General features: G+C 48.0%; 1 long non-coding RNA gene across 1 annotated transcript in view; it reads right to left on the bottom strand.

Annotated features, from left to right (window-relative positions):
- Window positions 1-14,323: 14,323 nt before the first annotated feature.
- Window positions 14,324-20,137, bottom strand: part of LOC149431153 (uncharacterized) — a 45,441-nt gene continuing 39,627 nt past the window's right edge. The window contains exon 3 of the long non-coding RNA XR_016309367.1: window positions 14,324-14,431. This is a non-coding gene — a long non-coding RNA (uncharacterized LOC149431153). The remainder of the gene's footprint in view (window positions 14,432-20,137) is intronic.

A 20,137-nucleotide genomic window follows, 5' to 3' on the forward strand; every position in this document is an offset into this window, starting at 1 on the left:
ATATTTCAACAGGCAGAAGAGTCTTTGGGATGTGTCTTGTTTTTTCCTACAAAAGTGGTGTATAGTCCACATATAGTGGTGAAGAAACCACTTCAAGCAGAGTGCTGCTTTGTGCATCTTTTCCTCCATCCTGGAAATATATGGGGCATATTCCCATCCAAGAGCTCTAGGAAACAGCTGTTTATATTACAGATGAATGGGCCCCAACCACTTGTGCCGGCACAGGAATGTATTGTATAATATATTTGACATTTATGTCTTCCTTCATACAGGCCTGAGGCCTGCTATTCTCCTTTTTGACGCATATTGTGCTTGCTTTATTGTATACATGTGACATACATATATCTAGTATAATTTTTGGATTCCTTGATTGGGATTTGCCTATATGGTTACTGCTTAAATCCCTTATATCCTTCATTATGGTATGCCCATGGCATAATATTTGGATACACCTCCCTAGGGAAGTGTTCACTTGTGTGTTTGTGCTACAGGGACACTAGACTCTTGTAGCCATTTTCCCTGCTGCACATACATGTAGACCGGTCTTGGTGTCATTTTAAATGGTTTTAGGTCTGTGTGTATTGTCTCAACTGAGGTGATGGTAAACCAGGGCGAAAGCCCATATGTCATATTTTTATATGTGTAATAAAGCATAATTTTTGGAAATTTCTTCCTGTGTGTCACGTTCTGTTCACTATGTAGCCGCTTTTCTGTGAATCTCTTTTCACAAACCCCCCCTTTTTTGTATGCATCTCATGGGGCCCCCTACTGACCCCGGGCCCTCGGGCAGTGCTCGACTTTCCAAATGGTCAGTCCGCCCCTGGGTGGGTGTGTCATGGTCTGGGGCTGCATGAGTGCTGCCGGCACTGGGGAGCTACATTGAGGGAACCATGAATGCCAACATGTACTGTGACATACTGAAGCAGAGCATGATCTCCTCCCTTCGGAGACTGGGCCGCAGGGCAGTATTCCAACATGATAACAACCCCAAACACACCTCCAAGACCACCACTGCCTTGCTAAAGAAGCTGAGGGTGAAGGTGATGGACTGGCCAAGCATGTCTCCAGACCTAAACCCTATTGAGCATCTGTGGGACATCCTCAAATGGAAGGTGGAGGAGCGAAAGGTCTCTAACATCCACCAGCTCCGTGATGTCGTCATGGAGGAGTGGAAGACGGAAGGTGGAGGAGCGCAAGGTCTCTAACATCCACCAGATCCGTGATGTCGTCATGGAAGAGGACTCCAGTGGCAACCTGTGAAGCTCTGGTGACCTCCATGCCCAAGAGGGTTAAGGCAGTGCTAGAAAATAATGGCGGCCACACAAAATATTGACACTTTGGTCCCAATTTGGACCTTGTCACTTAGGGGTGGACTCACTTTTGTTGCCAGCGGTTTAGACATTAATGGCCGTGTGTTGAGTTATTTTGAGGGGACAGGAAATTTACATGTTATACAAGCTGTACACTGACTACGTCACATTGTAGCAAAGTGTCATTTCTTCAGTGTTGTCACATGAAAAGAGAGTATCAAATATTTACCAAAATGTGAGGTGGGGACTCACTTTTGGGAGATACTGTACGTTTTTAATGCATTTTTGCCACAATTTTACCACATTTGTGGTGTGTTTTTTACAGGACACATGGCTCAAAAACTGCACCAAAATCGGGTGCATTTTTGTTGCATTTTTGCTATTGATTTAAATTTTGGTGCGTTTTTTTTTTTTTTATTACTGCGCCAAATCTGCACCATAAATGCAGCAAGCAGGATTTAGAAAAAAACACCCCAGACCTGCAATGGATCAGTGTGAAGAGTTACATAGGACGCACGTTAGGGCATATGGTCACACGGTTTTATTACGCTTTTTTTAATGCAAAAATGTATAAAAAACGGATCAGTGTGAGGCGAGCCTTACACCCCGGTCACATCGATTCGACTTTGAAATTCTGTGACTTCCAGTGAAGTCGCACTATTTCAAAGTCAGATGGTATTCAGATTTTAGGTGCGACTTGCAAGACATCTGCGGTTTGCAAGACACAAATGTCTCTGCAAGTCGCACCTAAAGTACTGCATGCACTACTTTAGAAATAGGTGCGGCTCCGACCAAGTTGGAATCGCACCGTTACGACTGCTGTAATAGAAGACAATAGGTTGCGACTTGCCATGCGATTTGCAAGTTGCATGGCAGTGTGAGAGCAGCCTTACACCCCGGTCACACCGATCCAACTTTGAAATCTTCCACATAGGCTGTTATGTGATCGCTCAGCTCCTGCACACCCTGCCAAGTGAACAGTTTATGCAAGAAGAAGGCAAAGCACAAAACAATCGGTCAGCAGAGGAAGAGACTGGCTGTGTATTCTGAAAGAATGGTGTTCACAAATTCAAGTAACTACATAGGGGGTGTGAGCAATCTCCTGGAGGGGGAGGGCAGGCGCAGGATGTGTGTTAACAAGGTCAGCTGATGAACTTCTTCCTTCTAGCTGTTTTCCTGTCCCAAATACCAGGATGGAGTTTTGTATGGGAGACACTGGATGCTGCGGTAAAGCCTGCTCCAGAAGGCAGAGAAAAACATTTTTTTTCTGCAACAGAGATACATTAAAATGTTCCAAAACTCACTATTTACTATATCACTATTCACTATATCTGCTCTCCCCGGACCCCGCATTCACTATATCCCCTCTCCCCGGACCCTGCATTCACTATATCCGCTCTCCCCGGACCCCGCATTCACTATATCCCCTCTCCCCGGACCCTGCATTCACTATATCCGCTCTCCCCGGACCCTGCATTCACTATATCCACTCTCCCCGGACCCTGCATTCACTATATCTGCTCTCCCCGGACCCCGCATTCACTATATCCAGTCTCCCCGGACCCCGCATTCACTATATCCACTCTCCCTGGACCCTGCATTCACTATATCTGCTCTCCCCGGACCCTGCATTCACTATATCCGCTCTCCCCGGACCCCGCATTCACTATATCCACTCTCCCTGGACCCTGCATTCACTATATCTGCTCTCCCCAGACCCCGCATTCACTATAGCCGCTCTCCCCGGACCCTGCATTCACTATATCCGCTCTCCCCGGACCCCGCATTCACTATATCCGCTCTCCCCGGACCCTGCATTCACTATATCCGCTCTCCCCAGACCCTGCATTCACTATATCCGCTCTCCCCGGACCCTGCATTCACTATATCCGCTCTCCCCGGACCCAGCATTCACTATATCCGCTCTCCCCGGACCCCGCATTCACTATATCCGCTCTCCCAGGACCCCGCATTCACTATATCCGCTCTCCCAGGACCCTGCATTCACTATATCCGCTCTCCCCGGACCCGGCATTCACTATATCTGATCTCCCCGGACCCTGCATTCACTATATCCGCTCTCCCCGGACCCCGCATTCACTATATCCACTCTCCCCGGACCCCGCATTTACTATATCCGCTCTCCCTGGACCCCGCATTCACTATATCCGCTCTCCCCGGACCCTGCATTCACTATATCTGGTCTCCCTGGACCCTGCATTCACTATATCCGCTCTCCCTGGACCCCGCATTCACTATATCCGCTCTCCCCGGACCCTGCATTCACTATATCCGGTCTCCCCGGACCCTGCATTCACTATATCTGCTCTCCCCGGACCCTGCATTCACTATATCTGCTCTCCCTGGACCCTGCATTCACTATATCCGGTCTCCCCGGACCCTGCATTCACTATATCTGGTCTCCCCGGACCCTGCATTCACTATATCCGCTCTCCCCGGACCCTGCATTCACTATATCTGCTCTCCCCGGAGAGTTTTCATTCTCTTCTGACTGTTTTATGAAGCTGCAGGGCCCCTGACCCTCTGTCTGGGCAATGCTGATTGGCCCTGTGCTGATCACATGCACCCTCCCAAGAAAAAAAAAAACTCCAGGAATACACACCAAACTGAGCATGTGCAGGGTACCTCCTAGAGCTCTGCACTATCAGTAGATGGATTGGGGACAGTAGAAGAAGGGGAGGATCAGAGAAGACAGGATCAAACAGCCTTTTTACAGCCTTTTTTGTGGAGGATTAACCCCTTAGGTTCCACAGCGAGTATAACAAGCATGCTTTGCTGCATCTACAGACTGATTGTACTGTTGGGGGTTTAGTAACACTTTAATGGTATATTGGTACATAGGGAAGCTGGAATTTAGAAAAAAACCTTAGCCTTTAATACCGTAACAAAAACATAAAACGGGAATCGTCTGAAAGTGATATCAGAAATACTTTAAGGTGCAAATAGCAACAATCACTCAAATCTGCACTCACTAGAAATATATCTTCCATGAATAAATAGCCCTCTTGAGCAATAAAGACTGCATGCGATGCCCACAGAATTGAATCATTTGGACAGCACTGCAGAAAGCTCTCAGTAATTCGTTCCAGGTCGATGCTTTCCGCGCGCCTCTATTTTATTGTGGATTCTGTTGAAAGCTGTTGCGATCCAGTTCTGAGATTTTATCAGCTCTGCTAAACAGCACAGCCCTGTCTGGCAGGGGTGGAGACCTGATTTTTCTCAGCTGCAGTTCAGTAACACTTGCAGGTCTAGTCGCTGCCCTCCAGCATGCGTCCTGTAAGCAGGTGCAGTTAGCTAGTCTGCCACTAGGTGGCTCTGTCCCAGAATAGTGTGTGAGAGAATAGTGTCATCAGGCGTTAGGTCCCTTTTAGCTAGGGCCCTCCTGTAGTGGTGTCATGGGGGAGTCAGGGCCCATCAGGGGCGGACTGACCATTTAGAAACTCGGGCACTGCCTGAGGGCCCGGGGTCAGTAGGGGGCCCCATGAGATGCCCCTGGTACCTTTTTCATAGGCTTTTTTGAGTTTGGGCAAAGACACAGGGGCCCCATGATCCCCTATTGCCCGGGGGGGCCCATGACTTGTCAGTCCTCCCCTGGGGCCCATATATATATATATATATATATATATATATAAGCGAGGTTGAGAGGAGCCGTAGTGCAAATCAAGGCATGGTAGCCGGAGACCCCACCAGTGAGCAGATGTAGTCAGCTAGGTGCAGGCCCTGGAGAGGGCTGGAGGACAGGGTAAGGTACTCAGGTTCTGCACTCAGGAGAGCCGGCTGCAGTCATCTTATCCCTTTTAGGCCAGGCCAAGTGTTCCCTGAAGCAAGGCTATCCCCCAGGAGGATCTGGGAGAAATGTACCCAAGAGGTGACTGCAGTGATCCTGTCCCAGGAGACTAACTGTAAAGAACTGTGGGCTGGACACAGACAGCCTCAGGCCAGTCAGAACCCTCCGAGTGACCTTGGAAAAGAAAGAGACTGAGAAGGGAAGATGACTTACTAAAAATGTATTGTGTGCTGCTTTCACATGTGACTGCTGCGGATCATCCACTTTAAGTGATTGACAGAATGCTGTCAAGTGACCCCGGATAGCATGTCCGTGTGAGGGGACTATAAGGCTACGTTCACACTTGCTTTGTAAGTAGGCGTTTTGCAGGCGTTTGAGGGGCGTTTTTAACACTCCTCAAACGCCTATGAAAATTCTACACACGGCAGCACACAGTGCTGTTCACACTGAAGCATTAGCGTTGTGGCAAAATTGACGCCTCATGTGGGAGTCAGGAGGAGTTGAAGCCTCCCATTCAAGTCTATGGTGCTGCTCCTCAAACGCCTGGCAGGCGTTTGCTGGGCATTAGTACCATTAAACTTCATTATAGGCGTTTGTGGTGCAGTTTTAACGCTTGGAAAACGCCTATCAAATGCCTAAAAATGCACAAAGGGCGCTTGGGGAGCGTTTGAGGCGTGTTAAAAATGCTTCCCAAACGCCTGTCTAATGCTATAGGGGCATTTGGCAAGAGTTGGAATTGAGTCAAGTGTGAATGAGCCCTAAATGCAATCAGTAAAGTGCACCAACTCTATCTTTTTGTGTATGGACCAGGGGTGGACTGGCAACTCATGGGGCCCCCAGGCAACAGGGGATCATGGGGCCCCTGTGTCCTCGCCCACACTCAAACCACACCCAAAAAAGCCTATAAAAGATACCAGGGGCATCTCATGGGGCCCCCTACTGACCCCGGGCCCTTGGGCAGTGCCGAGTGCCAGAATGCTCAGTCCGCCCCTGGTATGGACATTCCTTCTTTGGGAGATAACAGATAATGGCCGGGAATGTCATGGGAAGGCCTCTGGCATGGAGATGGGCTCAAGATGTTGGAGGGTTAAGGCCTCAAGCAGAAGGGTTGTTGTTCTGGTAGGAAGAAGCGGGACAGGGACTTGCCATTTTGGCGCCAATACACAACCATTTGCAAAAAGTGAAACAACAGCAGCTGATGAGCTCATCTCTGCCACTCTGCTCTCTCCTCCTATCAGCATCTCTTGTAAGAACTCGAGCACTGTGGCCAGGGCTGCTGTTAGAAACCACGAGGCCCCATACAGCCAACCTAACAGGGCCCCACTCCCAAACCCCCCCCCCCCCCAAAAAAAAGTTGACTATGCTTTAGATATGAATGAACACAGTGAGTGATCGGTACTGATCACTCATTGTGTTCAATCAGGAAAGGAAGGGGCTGGTAAATGTGACATATTTACTGGAACCTTCCCCCCACTCTCCATCCTGAGGGATCCTTTTGTGTGCTTACAACTGCCGTTGGAAAGGAGAGGAGGGAAGCTGGCAGCACAGTGGGGTGGGGGCACACAGGGGGGCCTGGGCAGCAGGGAGGAAATGTATGGTGCACCAGGAGGGTGATGGGTGTGGTGGGGGGCATTTCTGGAACCGATCCCCTGTATGGCTCTCTCTGCAGCAGCTGAAAGCCAGCAAGAGGGAGAGAAGAAGAAGCCAGCTTTCAGCTGCTGCAGAGAGAACCATACAGTGGATCGGTTCCAGAAATACCCCCCAGCACACCCATCACCCTCCCTGTGCATCATACGTATAGGGCCCCCTGTGTGCCCCCCACCTGTGCAGTATTGACGGCTTCTCTCCTCTCCTTCCCACTGGCTTTCAGCTGCTGCAGAGAGACCCATACAGGGGACCGGTTCCAGTAATTGCCCCCACCCCACCCATCACCCTCCCTGTGCATCATATGTATGGGGCGCCCTGTGTGCCCCCACCTATGCAGTGCTGACGGCTTCTCTCCTCTCCCTCCCACTGGCTTTCAGCTGCTGCAGAGGGAGCGGTACAGGGGATGGGTTCCAGGAGTTGCCCCCTGACACACCGATCACCCTCTCTGCCCACATCCAATTGACCCAGCTGTCTGGGCCCCTCTGCTGGCCTGGGCCCCATACAGAAGGACTGGAGGTACCCCCATATCCACGGCCCAGACTGTAGCCAAAGGCTTTGGCTTCTTGTGCTGATTCTCCTTCCCCCACTTTGGACTCTGCAGTACGGAGGCTGCAAGAAGCAGATAATTGGTCCAATTCCGACACGTATATCGCTGGCAACAACACATTCAATGATGTTAGTAAATACAGAGCGGCATGAACTCGCTGCTTTGATATCTTCCTGGAGGTCGGCTTTAAACTGAACTTGTAAGGACCTCCGCTGCATTCATTGATGAACTGGCAGGACCTCATTTGTGATATTGCTGGAAATTCTACCCAGAGGAGACCTGAGAGGTTTCCATATGTTCCTTCGCCTTCCACAAGCTGCTTCTGACTTCCAGGGCAGCGATATTCATAAAAATCTTCATGGCTGATAATGTCCTATGAAACATTCTCTATAAGGCGCTCACTTTCTGCTGACAGATGGAGCTCCACGAAACGACATGCCGTCAGAAACCAAATCAGGCTTCTGTACACCAACCCCGACCGATCCGCTCCTCCGAATGGCAGACACTTGGAAATGGACTCCATTAAAAAAAAACACGCCGCAGCAGGGCCGGTGCTATGCACCCCAGGCAGGAACAGCTACTCGCACCCCCTCAAAACAAGCAAAAAAAAACTTCACCCCTCCTAGCACATATCTTCTTTCCCCTCAAATTTTCCACCCTAGCACAAATCCTCTCCCCCAAATCTCCCCTCCTAATGCCCTCTCCTAACACAATTCCCCCCCCCCATCCCCTCTCCTAACAAAAATCTCCCCCATCCCCTCTCCTAACAAAAATCTCCCCCATCCCCTCTCTTAACAAAAATCCCCCCCCCCCCATCCCCTCTCCTAACACAATCCCTCCATCCCCTCTCTTAACACAATTTCCCCCCCCATCCCCTCTCCTAACACAAATCCCCCAAATCCCCTCTCTGAGCACAATTCCCCCCCCCCCTCCCCTCTCCTAACAAAAATACCCCCAATCCCACCTCTGAGCACAATTCCCCCCCCCTCCCCTCTCCTAAGACGAATCCCCCAAATCCCCTCTCCTAGCACCATCCCCTCCCCTAACACAAATCCCCCAATCCCCTCTCCGAGCACAACTCCCTCCCCCATCCCCTCTCCTAACACAAATCCCCTCTCCTAGCACAATCCCCCCCCATCCCCTCTCCTAGCACAAATCCCCCCAATCCCCTCTCCTAACACAAATCCCCCCAATCCCCTCTCCTAGCGCAATCCCCCATCCCCTCTCCTAACACAAATCCCCCCAATCCCCTCTCCTAGCACAACTCCCCCCCCCCCATCCCCTGTCCTAACACAAATCCCCCCAATCCCCTCTCCTAGAACAACCCCCCCATCCCGTCTCCTAACATAAATCCCCCCCAATCCCCTCTCTTAGCACAATGCTCCCATCCCCTCTCCTAGTCCCCCCCATCCCCTCTCCTAACACAAATACCCCCAATCCCCTCTCCTAGCCCCCCCATCCCCTCTCCTAATATAAATCCCCCCAATCCCCCCTCTCAGCACCAATCCTTTTCCTTCAATCCCCCCACCTAGGGCAAATTCCCCCAAATCCCTCCTCTAGCTAAAACCTCTCCAAATTACCCTTCCCAGCATAAGATCCTCCCACCTTATCCAAATTCCCCCCTTTTAGAAAAAATCTGTGGGGGGTATAGCCCATCCCAGCACCCCCCTAGATCCAACCATGTCAGAGAGTAGGGAGACCACGGCCGTGGCTGCACCCTAGGTGGCAGTGCACCATAGGCGGCTGCCTAGTTCGCCCAGTGGTAGCACTGGCCCTGTGCAACAGATGAATACAGAAGAAGCCACTAATAGATAGACATATATCTTCTCTCCTCTGCAGCTAAAAGCAGTTGAGGGCTGGTAAAACCACGGCTCACATGTGAAGAAGCCCTAATAGTGCAGCCAATCTCAGAGTTTCCAATCACCACCGCACCAGTCACATTGCCACCAGACCACACCAGACCAGTGCAGCCAGCAACAGTTTTCCTGATCACCGCCACACCTGCCCCAGTGTTACCAGACCAGTGTATGCCACCAATAGTGTCCCCAGGGCTGTTTTTCCTCAGAGAATAGGTGCAGGTACTGCCCCTTCTGAGTCACCCCTTGTTTCCACCCCCTACTCACCTTCGAGCACTGTCTCTTAGTTTGGCCGCCTACCCACTTCCCAGTACTGCCCCTTTTAGAGACTACAGAGCCCAGTATCATTTGTGGTGCTAAGTAAAAATAGTAGAATAGATCACCTGCAGTCAGCGACAAAAGACTCTCTGCAACAAAATACCTGCTCAGCAACAATAGATCCCCCAGCAACAATAGATTCCCACCAGCACCAATAGATCTCCAAGCAGTCTGCAGACCAACCTCAACAGTAAATCCCTTCCAGTAACAATTGACCCCCCCAGCATCAACAGATCCCCTATTAGCAACAATAGACCTCCCCAGCCACAAAAAACGACCGACACAACAATAGACCTCCCTCAGTGACAATAGATCCCCCAGCAGCCAGCATTATTAGACCCCCCAGCATGCCCCACCTCCCCTTGTCATTACATACAATCAGTGCTGGACGTGCTGAAACTGCGTTCCCCCACGTTCCCAATGAAAAAAGCCCTGGGTGTCCCTGATTTCTAGTCCCCAGTGTCACTAGACCAGTGCAACCAGCAGCAGTGTTCCTTATCACTACCACACCACAGTGTCACCAGACCAGTGCAACCAGCAGCACTTTTTTTTTATCACTGCCACACCAGTCGCAGTATCACCAGACCAGTGTGTGGGCCAGGCGATTGGTACATCCTCTATGTTTCCCTCCTCATATGGCACCAAGTGTGGGTCATATAGGAGGCCTACCCTGGGGGGGGTTCTTCTGGGCTAGCTGGGCACCTGAGACAGGGTTACACTACCTCTCACATATGGAGAACCGTGACTCTCGTGCTGTTTCATCAATGCCCAGGGACAAGGATGAGGCCGCCGTGTTGGGAATAGTCAACCTTGAGGTGGACCTCTATTCTTAGAGATGAATGTGCACCATGTACAATTGCACAACTGTTCTCCGGTTACTCTCAGGTCCCCATGTAAATGTACATCTTTCCACTGTAGCTTGCAATTAGGCAGACCAGAGCCACCTGTCCAGCGTTTTCCTACTACCAGTCCCGCTTAGTGTGGGATTCAACACACACTTGACTTTGACTCTTGAACCTAAGTACCTCGATACAAGATGGCGACCTCTGCAATGCAGTACCGCTATGTTTGCTAAGGGAAACAGAATGCAGCGTAGGTAGCAGGGGTGGACTGACAACTCATGGGGCCCCCGGGCAATAGGGGATCATGGGGCCCCTGTGTCCTTGCCCAAACTCAAAAAAGCCTATGAAAAAGGTACCAGGGGTATCTGTGCCCGAGTTTCCAAATGGTCAGTCCGCCCCTGGTAGGGAGTGCCAACAACATCTCCCTCAAAGCTAGATGCTGTCCCACCTATAACAGGTACACAGGCTGCTTGCTGACTGCATCTCCATTACTTATGGAAGCCACATATAAAACTTGCACTAGGATGACTCTTAACATGCAGACCCAAAACTGTAGCAATGTGCCGGATACTTGCATTACATTCCTCTAAATGACCTCAGACCAGGCAGAAGGCAAATTTGAAATGCTTTACTGAATAAAGTGCAAAACGGTCCCTAGTCCCTACTCCTAATCAGGCTATGTGCTGCCCCGGTATACCTACAAAAGGTCGCGGCGAACTGAGTCGAACGCTCAGCTCCCCCCGCCAACTGTGACCTATTCACCAAGTGCAGCGCGCTTCATGCATAGCAGTAGGAAACCGGCTGTGTCAGTTTCCCTTAGTCAAGATGGTGGCGCCAGCACCTGACAGCCAATTGAAGAATGGGCTCGGGGTAAGGACACCGCTGGATCCCTGGACAGGTAAGTGCCCTGATATTATAAGTCAGCATAGTAAAAAGTACACCTTATGGCGCCGCTCTAAGCTATGGATGGAAGGAAAAGGATCACCCCACCGACAAGTGAGAAGAGGGGAGCATGAGTCCGAGCAATTCCAGTGTCAGCCAATACAAATGAAGGGATGGATGCCACTCGACCGACCCCAGGAGTCCAATGTTGAGGAATGTCCTCAACCACCATTCTGGCCATGCCCACTGGCACATTTCTCCCCTCCCACTGGGGCTTGGTCACAGAACTCTCTGACCAAGCCCCGGTTGGCAGGGCGAAAGGGCCCGGCTGGCGGGCCCAGAACGGTGGCTGAGGACACTCTTCAACCTTGGGCTCCTGGGGTCGGTTGAGCGGCACCCATCCCTTCACTTGTATTGGCTGACATTAGAAATCAGCAGCTACAGTATTTGTAGCTGCTGACTTTTAATTTTTTTTGGGGGGGGGCTGGGGGCTGGAAATCTAACTCTTTAAATGAGCATGTCTGAGTGGGGGTCAAGTCCAGGTCAGACCAGGTTAGGCTGCTTAACACAGCAGGTTGCGCCTCTATCACCTCCACCTGGTTCTAGTGGTCCATGGAATGTTTCAGAAGCCAGTGGGCAGAGGGTTGAGACCTAGATCTGCATATCAATGGGGGTCTGACCAATCCCAGGCTGGAGGCCCTGGTATTGTTGCAGACTACCCCTGGATATAAGGAGCCCACTCAGCAGGGGTCTGGGAGTCGAGTGGTAGATGGATTACTGAAGCTCATGCTGTGTAGCCTGGGAAGGGACCCAAGTAGGAGGAGGAGGTCTGCCTTCAGGCTGCAGGGAAGGAAAGGAATCTTACAGTGGGAGCTCTGCTGCCTTACAGTCCACCAGAAAAGGACAGCCTGAAAGTGGGGACAGAAACTTACTTAGTGAAAGGCCTGAATGCAGTTTACCCAGACCAGAGCTACAGTATACAAGGACAGGGTGAATATCTCTATTCCCTTGGGGCCAATAGGAGAGAGGGCTGCTGGGTGCAATACTTGACCAGTTCTCCCTGGGACAGTGCTGCATACCTGTCTTGGAATCTCTTGCTCCAGGGTACTCTTCAGAGGATAGCCAGGTGGATGGGCACTTCCTAGCTGGGGTCTGAAGAGAGCTCATTTAGAAGAGACTGTGCTATTGATTTATTAGGAGACTCTGGCTGGAGTAGCACGTTCAGGATCTTACCTTTTTGTACATATTCAGGAAGTTTGTCCTCGGAGTTATTAATGCAACTCAAGTTGAGCGTCCCATATACCCCTAAACCCTATCCCCCTAACTAAAACAAAAAAAACAAGCTCTTGGACTGGTTACTGACTGTCACTTTGGGGGGCCCATGGAACACAGCTCATTTTGGAGAGGTGGGGGAGACCCCTGTCTCAGCTCCCCATATCCCTCTTATGTGTATGTCACCCTGTGCCTGTTAGGGGTACAGGGTGATCTGTCCTAATATTGGGGGTGGAGGGTTGTTGATTGTTTAATGCCATGTGGTTGCATCCCATGGTTCTATTGTGTGTCTTGCTTGGGAGCAAACTGTTATGGGATGTATGTGTTTATGTGTATTGGCTTGGTGGGGGGGGTGTCTCCAGCAGCCCTCCCTCCTGATGGGACTGTCTGCTGGTGTGTCTCTTGTTACTAAATGTAGATTGCCCCGCCATGTGTCATCATGCAGGGAGGGGGGACTGTCCCCTTGAGTGTATATATCTTGTATCTGTGTTAAAATAAAGTAGTCTACTCTCGTTTACTTCAACACTGGTGTCGTCTAGGCTTGTATGGTCAGCTGTGGTGTCTGTGGTCGGTGTTCGGACAGGGAAGTGGTATTCTAACGGAAATACCCAAGTGCAGTCTGGGCCGGTTCCGTTACACTGACTCGGAGTGGAAGTCTGAAAATGCATGTTGCCTGGCTATGCAGGAAAAAGGGGACACTTCCATTTGCTTTTTGCCATTACAGCACCATCAGCTTCACCATGTTCAATGTTGTTTGGATGCATTTACCCTTTTTCAGTGGTACATATTACAAAGGCTATGAGGGGGTATGCCTTTTTGAAGGTCATCTCGTATCTTTGGCCCCTCTGTTCTGTGCACCTTTTCAAGACCTGTTTGCCCTCAATATTATGTAAGGACTTATGTGGCAATTTATTTCGCAATTTGCTGCTTTCTTTTTCTTGTCATTAATTGACATTAGGATTTTTATACTCTTCGTCTTTATTTACGCTGTATTTCTTTGTCAAAATTTTCAAATAAAAATCTTGTAAACAAAGTGCCTGCTTGAAATAAATTGGTCCTGAACAATACGATTTGTCCATCTTTAACCTCCACAACTCCTGCATGGCCACTGCATATTGGGAAATAGCCTTCCCCTCTTGTTTACTTCACGTAAAGAACTTCTGGTAGAGTTCCACCAAAGAGGTAACATCGATCTACAAGCTTTCTAAGCAGGCCAATACCGGCTGTGCGATGGCTTACTTCCTATTGGGCAGGACACCACCCAGTGGGCTCTATATTTCCTGGGAACTGATGGCCAAATCGAGAGGACACTCAGTAGGTATTTGGAACAGAAGCACAGAACTTTCCAGTTGTTCTGCCCAGTCTGCAATGTTCATGCCATTAAACTTGGTAACTAACACTCCCAATGGTATCATCGCTATGCTGTCTTACTAACAGTTAGTCTACAGTTAGCTAGCAAAACTGACAGAAGCAGCGTTGTGTTTCGATCCAAAACTGAATTTACTTCTGTGAATAGTTCTGTAAAACTGCAATATAATCACATAACCTGAAGTTACAATATGCTTGTAGACATGTCTCTTATAGATGCATACAATGAACATATTTCTTGCAAACAGCTACCTACAAATCACATTAAATATATTGAAAAGCGAGTCATGTGTATATATATATATATATATATATATATATATATATATATGACTTTGACATATATATACAATGACAGAACTTACAGGCATATGTGTATCAAAGAGAGAAAGGAAGCCTTCACTGGTGTGTCCTTCTGGAAGCTAAAGTGGAAGTGCAGTGGTAGATGGGAACATCTTTATTTTTAACAAGCATGAGATTCTCTGTGTTCTTTATTGACAAAAGTACAAAAGGGTGCAATTGCAGTGAGCGCTCAATAGCATTCCAAAACTGAATTTACTTTTGTGAATGGTTCTGTAAAACTGCAATACAATCACATAAGAAGTTATTATATGCTGGTATACATGTCTCTTATAAATGCATACAATTAATACATTTCTTACAAACAGCTACCTACAAATCACATTAACCATTTCAATACCGGGCAATTTTACCCCTTCCTGCCCAGGCCAGTTTTCAGGTTTCAGCGCTCTCACACTTTGAATAACAATTGCGCGGTCATACAACATTGTACCCAAACTAAAATTTTATAATTTTCTTCACACAACTAGAATTTTCTTTTGGTGGTATTTAATCACTGCTGGGGTTTTTATTTTTTGCTAAATTAACAAAAAAAGGCCAAAAATTTTGAAAAAAAAGCACATTTATCTTTGTTTCTGTTATAAAGGTTTACAAATAAATAATTGTTCTTCATAAATTTAGGCCGAGATGTATTCTGCTCCATGTCTTTGGTGAAAATAACCCAAATTAGGATGTATTTTTTAGTTTGTAGGAAAGTCATAGAGTTCACAAACTATGGTATAGATCTGAATATTGATCAATCCTGAAGTAATGACGGCCAATCTCATTTCTTGAGGTCCAAGAATGTCAGAACAGGACAGATATCCCCCAAATGTCAGAACAGTACAGATATCCCCCAAATGTCAGAACAGTACAGATATCCCCCAAATGTCAGGACAGTACAGATATCCCCCAAATATCAGGACAGTACAGATATCCCCCAAATGTCAGAACAGTACAGATATCCCCCAAATGTCAGAACAGTACAGATATCCCCCAAATGTCAGAACAGGACAGGACAGATATCCCCCCAAATGTCAGGACAGTACAGATATCCCCGTATACCCCGGAAAGCTACAGCATTTTTGCGGCCGCCAAACGGCTATAGGCCGGGCGGCTAATGGTTAAATATACCTAAATGCGATGTAGATATACACTATATGGCCAAAAGTATTGGTCCGCTGGCCTTTACACGTACAGGAACTTTAATGGCCTCCCAGTCTTAGTCCGTAGGGTTCAATATTGAGTTGGCTCCGCCCTTTGCAGCTATAACAGCTTCAACTCTTCTGGGAAGGCCGTCCACAAGGTTTAGGAGGGTGTCTATGGGAAGGTTGGACCATTCTTCCAGAAGCACATTTGTCAGGTCAGGCACTGATGTCGGGGGAGGAGGCCTGGCTCGCAGTCTCCGCTCTAATTTGTCCCAAAGGTGTTCTATGGGGTTGAGGTCAGGACTCTGTGCAGGCCAGTCAAGTTCCTCCACCCCAAACTGGCTCCTACATGTCTTTATGGACCTTGCTTTGTGCACTGGAGCGTAGTCATGTTGGAACAGGAAGGGGCCATCCCCAAACTCTTCCCACAAAGTTGGGAGCATGAAATTGTCCAAAATGTCTTGGTATGCTGACACCTTAAGAGTTCCTTTCACTGAAACTAGGGGGCCAAGAATAAACCATGAAAAACAACCCCACACCATAATCCCCCCTCCACCAAATTGTACCCTTGGCACAATGCAGTCATGCGAGTACCATTCTCCTGGCACCTGCCAAACCCAGACATGTCCATTGGATTTCCACAGAAGCATGGTTTGTCACTCCAAAGAGTCCAGTGGCGGCGTGCTTTACACCACTGCATCCAACGCTTTCTATTGCACTTGGTGATGTAAGGCTTGGATGCAGCTGCTCGGCCATGGAAACCCATTCCATGAAGCTCTCTGTGCACTGTTGTTGTGCTAAACTGAAGGCCACACCAAGTTTGGAGGTCTTCAGCTATTGACTCTGCAGACAACTGGTGACTTCTGCAGAGTATATCCCACAAAATAGCGCCCAGAGCCCATAGCAGAGGGCACATTGGTCCCATGCTAGGCTGTAGCAAAAGGAGCTTTACTACCAAAAGGCCAACAAGAAAGTGATTGTGCTATCACTGGACTGCCACACCACTTCCCGCACTGCCAACCCAAGGGAGTGAAAGCATCGCTCCCTGAATATAGCAGTGGCTACAGGCCAAGCCACCTGCAACAGGACCACCAAAGCTGAAGAACATTTCTTGATATGGGCTTTGGCTATGACATGAGCCAGGCTTATGGAACAGGATGTAGAACACTTTAAGTGGTTGTAAACCCTCACATATACTAGCTGAAGGTGGCCAGCCTCAGGTGATACACAGAAATGAAACAAATCCACCCACATAAGTTGTACCTGTTTTTCTGAGGCCCTCTCAACTCTACAGCTGCTCAAAGTACAGAATTTACACAACATTTCTGAGCTTAAGAAGACAGGGGGCAGGGAATTTATGTCACACACTGCACAACACAGAATACAGACCTGAGTGTAATCTGACACCCGAGTGGAGGGAATGGACAGTCTTATAGAGAAACATACACAGCTGAGGCTAGCAATCACCTGCTGTGTGTTGGGGAGGTAGGGCCATCTCCAGGGATTGCTTGGTGTGGGCATAGACTGTCAGAAGTTACTCATGCTTATGAATGAAAGCGAAGACAGGAATCACTAGGTGCTATGGATTGAAGCAAATACACACTATAAAATGATATGCTTTGTTCATTTATAATTTCAGAGGTTTACAATCACTTTAGGATGTACATAAAGGCTCCAATTACAACTAAAAACATAGTATAAAACTATATTTATTGATGGAACATAAACTGCAGGCTTTTTTGCATTTCGGTGATAATATAAGTGTATATTGGAAATAACCCTGAATTCTAGAAGTTTTAACCCCCCTGGTGGTATTCCCGAGTGTAGCTCGGGGTAAAGTTTCAGCACCACAAGCGGTAACCCCCCCGAGCTACACTCGGGAATACACTGCAGCGTTGCTCCGGGATCTCTTCTGCACTTTCCTTGTCCTGCGCTCCCGCGATGTCCCCCCTGCAGTGTCCCCGGCAATGTCCTCCGGCCGATGCCGGCATCTGTCTTCCGGGTTCCGTTCCCTGCGACGTCGGGACGTACGGGGGACAGAACTGGCGGGAAATTTGAAAGTTGCAAAAGTGACATTCACTAAATACACTGAAATCACATAGTATAACATTCCTGTATCAAACCATTTCACATACATTGTGTCCCGAGTGCTTTGTCCGGCGCCCTGCCTGCATTTTTACTGTTCTTTCTGCCTGGAAACTGAGAAACGTCCATGGCGTCCAAAAAGCGTCCCTTTAGGTCAAAAGCGGTTTTAGACCGGCTAGAGAACAGCGATAGTAAATCAGAACCACTTGCAGAATTGAGTGATAATGATTCGTGGGGGAAATTCCTCATCAGACACTGAAAACGATTCTGCGACTGAGCTCAGCGATGTGCGAACTTGGCGCTATATTTCACATTTCAGTGTTTTTGGTTTGATTATATTATTGAATTAAATTTATTATTATATTATTATTTTTTATGATTATTTATTAAATTATAATTTATGATTTCGTGTTTCAAATTTTATCATCCCCGGGATGTTTACTAGACTCTTGTTCGGACAGATTTCAGTGAGTTATTCCTAAGAATTACAGGCCTATAATAAAAAAACTACATATTTCCATGCAAAAAAAGGTACCGCTTTGAGCACAGAAATATGGACATAATCAGACCGCTAGGGAGGCTACAGGATAACCACCCGTCATACAAAACAAGCCTCTGCTCCTTTCACAAGATTGCTGCACTAGCATTTGTGATGCCAAAAAAAAAATAGTTACGGGGAAATTTGTTTGTGATGTCACAATGCTGGAAGAAGCACGTTTGCATGGTGATCCTGCACTGTTCACATTCCCTGTCTCAGCACATCTTAACAGTCCTTCTTTGTAAAATCAGTCACAGCGTCCGTAGTTTCAGCGCACTTATCTCTCCCAACACACTTCCTCTCTCCCCAGGAATAAGGCCAACTTTTCCCTTTATGTCTAGTGATACAAAGTAGCCAAGTATGACTCTGCATCTCTCTTGGCTCATTCTATGGATTCTGAAAACCTGTTGTTCCCGGAAATGTATGTATTGTAAAGTAACATGAGAGCCTTGCTACAGTCATGTCACAAAACACACGTCGGGCCTCATTCACACAGGCATGTGATTAGATGCATTTACACGAGTTTATAGGACATTTCTAAATCCATATAAATGCATACTAGTAACCCGAAATACTGTGTTGAAATTGTTCAAACTCTCTTTTTCCAAAAAAGAAAAAGAAAAAGGAAGCCGAACTCACTATTATTTAGAAACAAGAATAAAAATTAGATATCAGCAAAAATGTGTTCTGTCTCTTTAAATGATAAATCTTACAAATTTACATCAAATTGCAGAAGTTGTGTAACATTCTATCTGCTATGGGGCAGCACATTGGCTAAATGGTTAGCACTTCCTCCTGGCAGTACTCGAGTCGTATCCCATCCATGGCATCATCTGCCTGGAGTTTGCATGTTCTCCCTGTGACTGCGTGGGTTTCCTCCAGGTACTCCGGTTTCCTCCCACACTCCAAAGACATGCTGGTAGGTTAATTGGATCCTCTCTAAATTGTCCCTAGTATGTGTATGTATGAATTTGAGTTAGGGACCTTAGATTGTACGTCCCTTGAGGGTTAGGGACCTTAGATTGTACGTCCCTTGAGGGTTAGGGACTGATGTGAATGTACAATATATATGTAAAGTTGAGTAAATTGACGGCGCTATATAAGTACCTGAAATAAATAAATAAATATCCAACACTATCCAGTCAATATGAATCACAGCGATCGATATTCATCAGTAATAACCCCCAGTTCACATCTATGTGGGTGGTGCCACTGTGGATCCACGCGAAAATCTGTGCAGCCACACCACCCACACAGAGAATTGCGGACCCGTGAGTGAATGGCACGCCACCTGCACTGGGAAACGCAACCGTACTGGGAACCTCAGCTGCGTTTTCCAAAGTAGTGCAGAGACTTCTTCCCTGCGTGTCACAGGCACGGGAGTCCATTCAAATGAATGGGCTCTCGTGCCCAAGCAAAACGCAGCCCGCACTGCCGCATAGATGTGAACTGGGGGTCAAAGTCCATCCATGTGTAAAAAGCATACTTCAGGTGTGTGAGATTTCAGTGCAAAATGTATTTATTTATTTCAGGTACTTATATTATTATCATTATTATTATACAGTATTTATATAGCGCTAAAAGGTTTGCTCAGCGCTGTACATTATAGTGGGGGACAGAACATGAGACAATACAGTAACAAAACAGCACACGAGGGGTTCGAGGGCCCTGTTCTGTGGAGCTTACAATCTAGGAGGGAGGGGGTAGAGGTACAGGAGGAAGTGGCTGTGGGAGATGGAGTGGTGGGAGGAGATCGGCTGTTAGGTGAGGACGGGGTAGGCTTCCCTGAAGAGATGGGTTTTCAGGGTGCGCCTAAAGGTGAGGAGGGTAGGTGACAGTCTGATGAATTGGGGTAGTGAGTTCCAGAGGATGGGGGGAAGTCCTGGAGAAGTCCTGCAGTCGGGCGTGGGAGGTGGAGACCAGGGAGCTAGAAAGTAGGAGGTCTTGTGAGGAGCGAAGATTACGTGTAGCGGTACCCCCGAAGGAGCTGCTTAAGTTTGTTCACTCCGCCACTCTTCCTTTCAACCCCAAGAACTGTCTCAGCCCACACTGGCACACCTGGCAATAGTGTAAGTGCAAGGACCAATGAAAAGCACACACTTTATAATAAAACACAGAGATCAGCTTTACTGTAGACCTCTATGGGAAATAATAAACATTAACAACAGGTATATGTT

The sequence above is a fragment of the Staurois parvus genome, unplaced genomic scaffold (genome assembly GCF_062004578.1).
Source record: "Staurois parvus isolate SC_StPar_1 unplaced genomic scaffold, SC_StPar_1.0 ptg002373l, whole genome shotgun sequence".
In the NCBI taxonomy this organism is placed as follows: Eukaryota; Metazoa; Chordata; class Amphibia; order Anura; family Ranidae; genus Staurois; species Staurois parvus.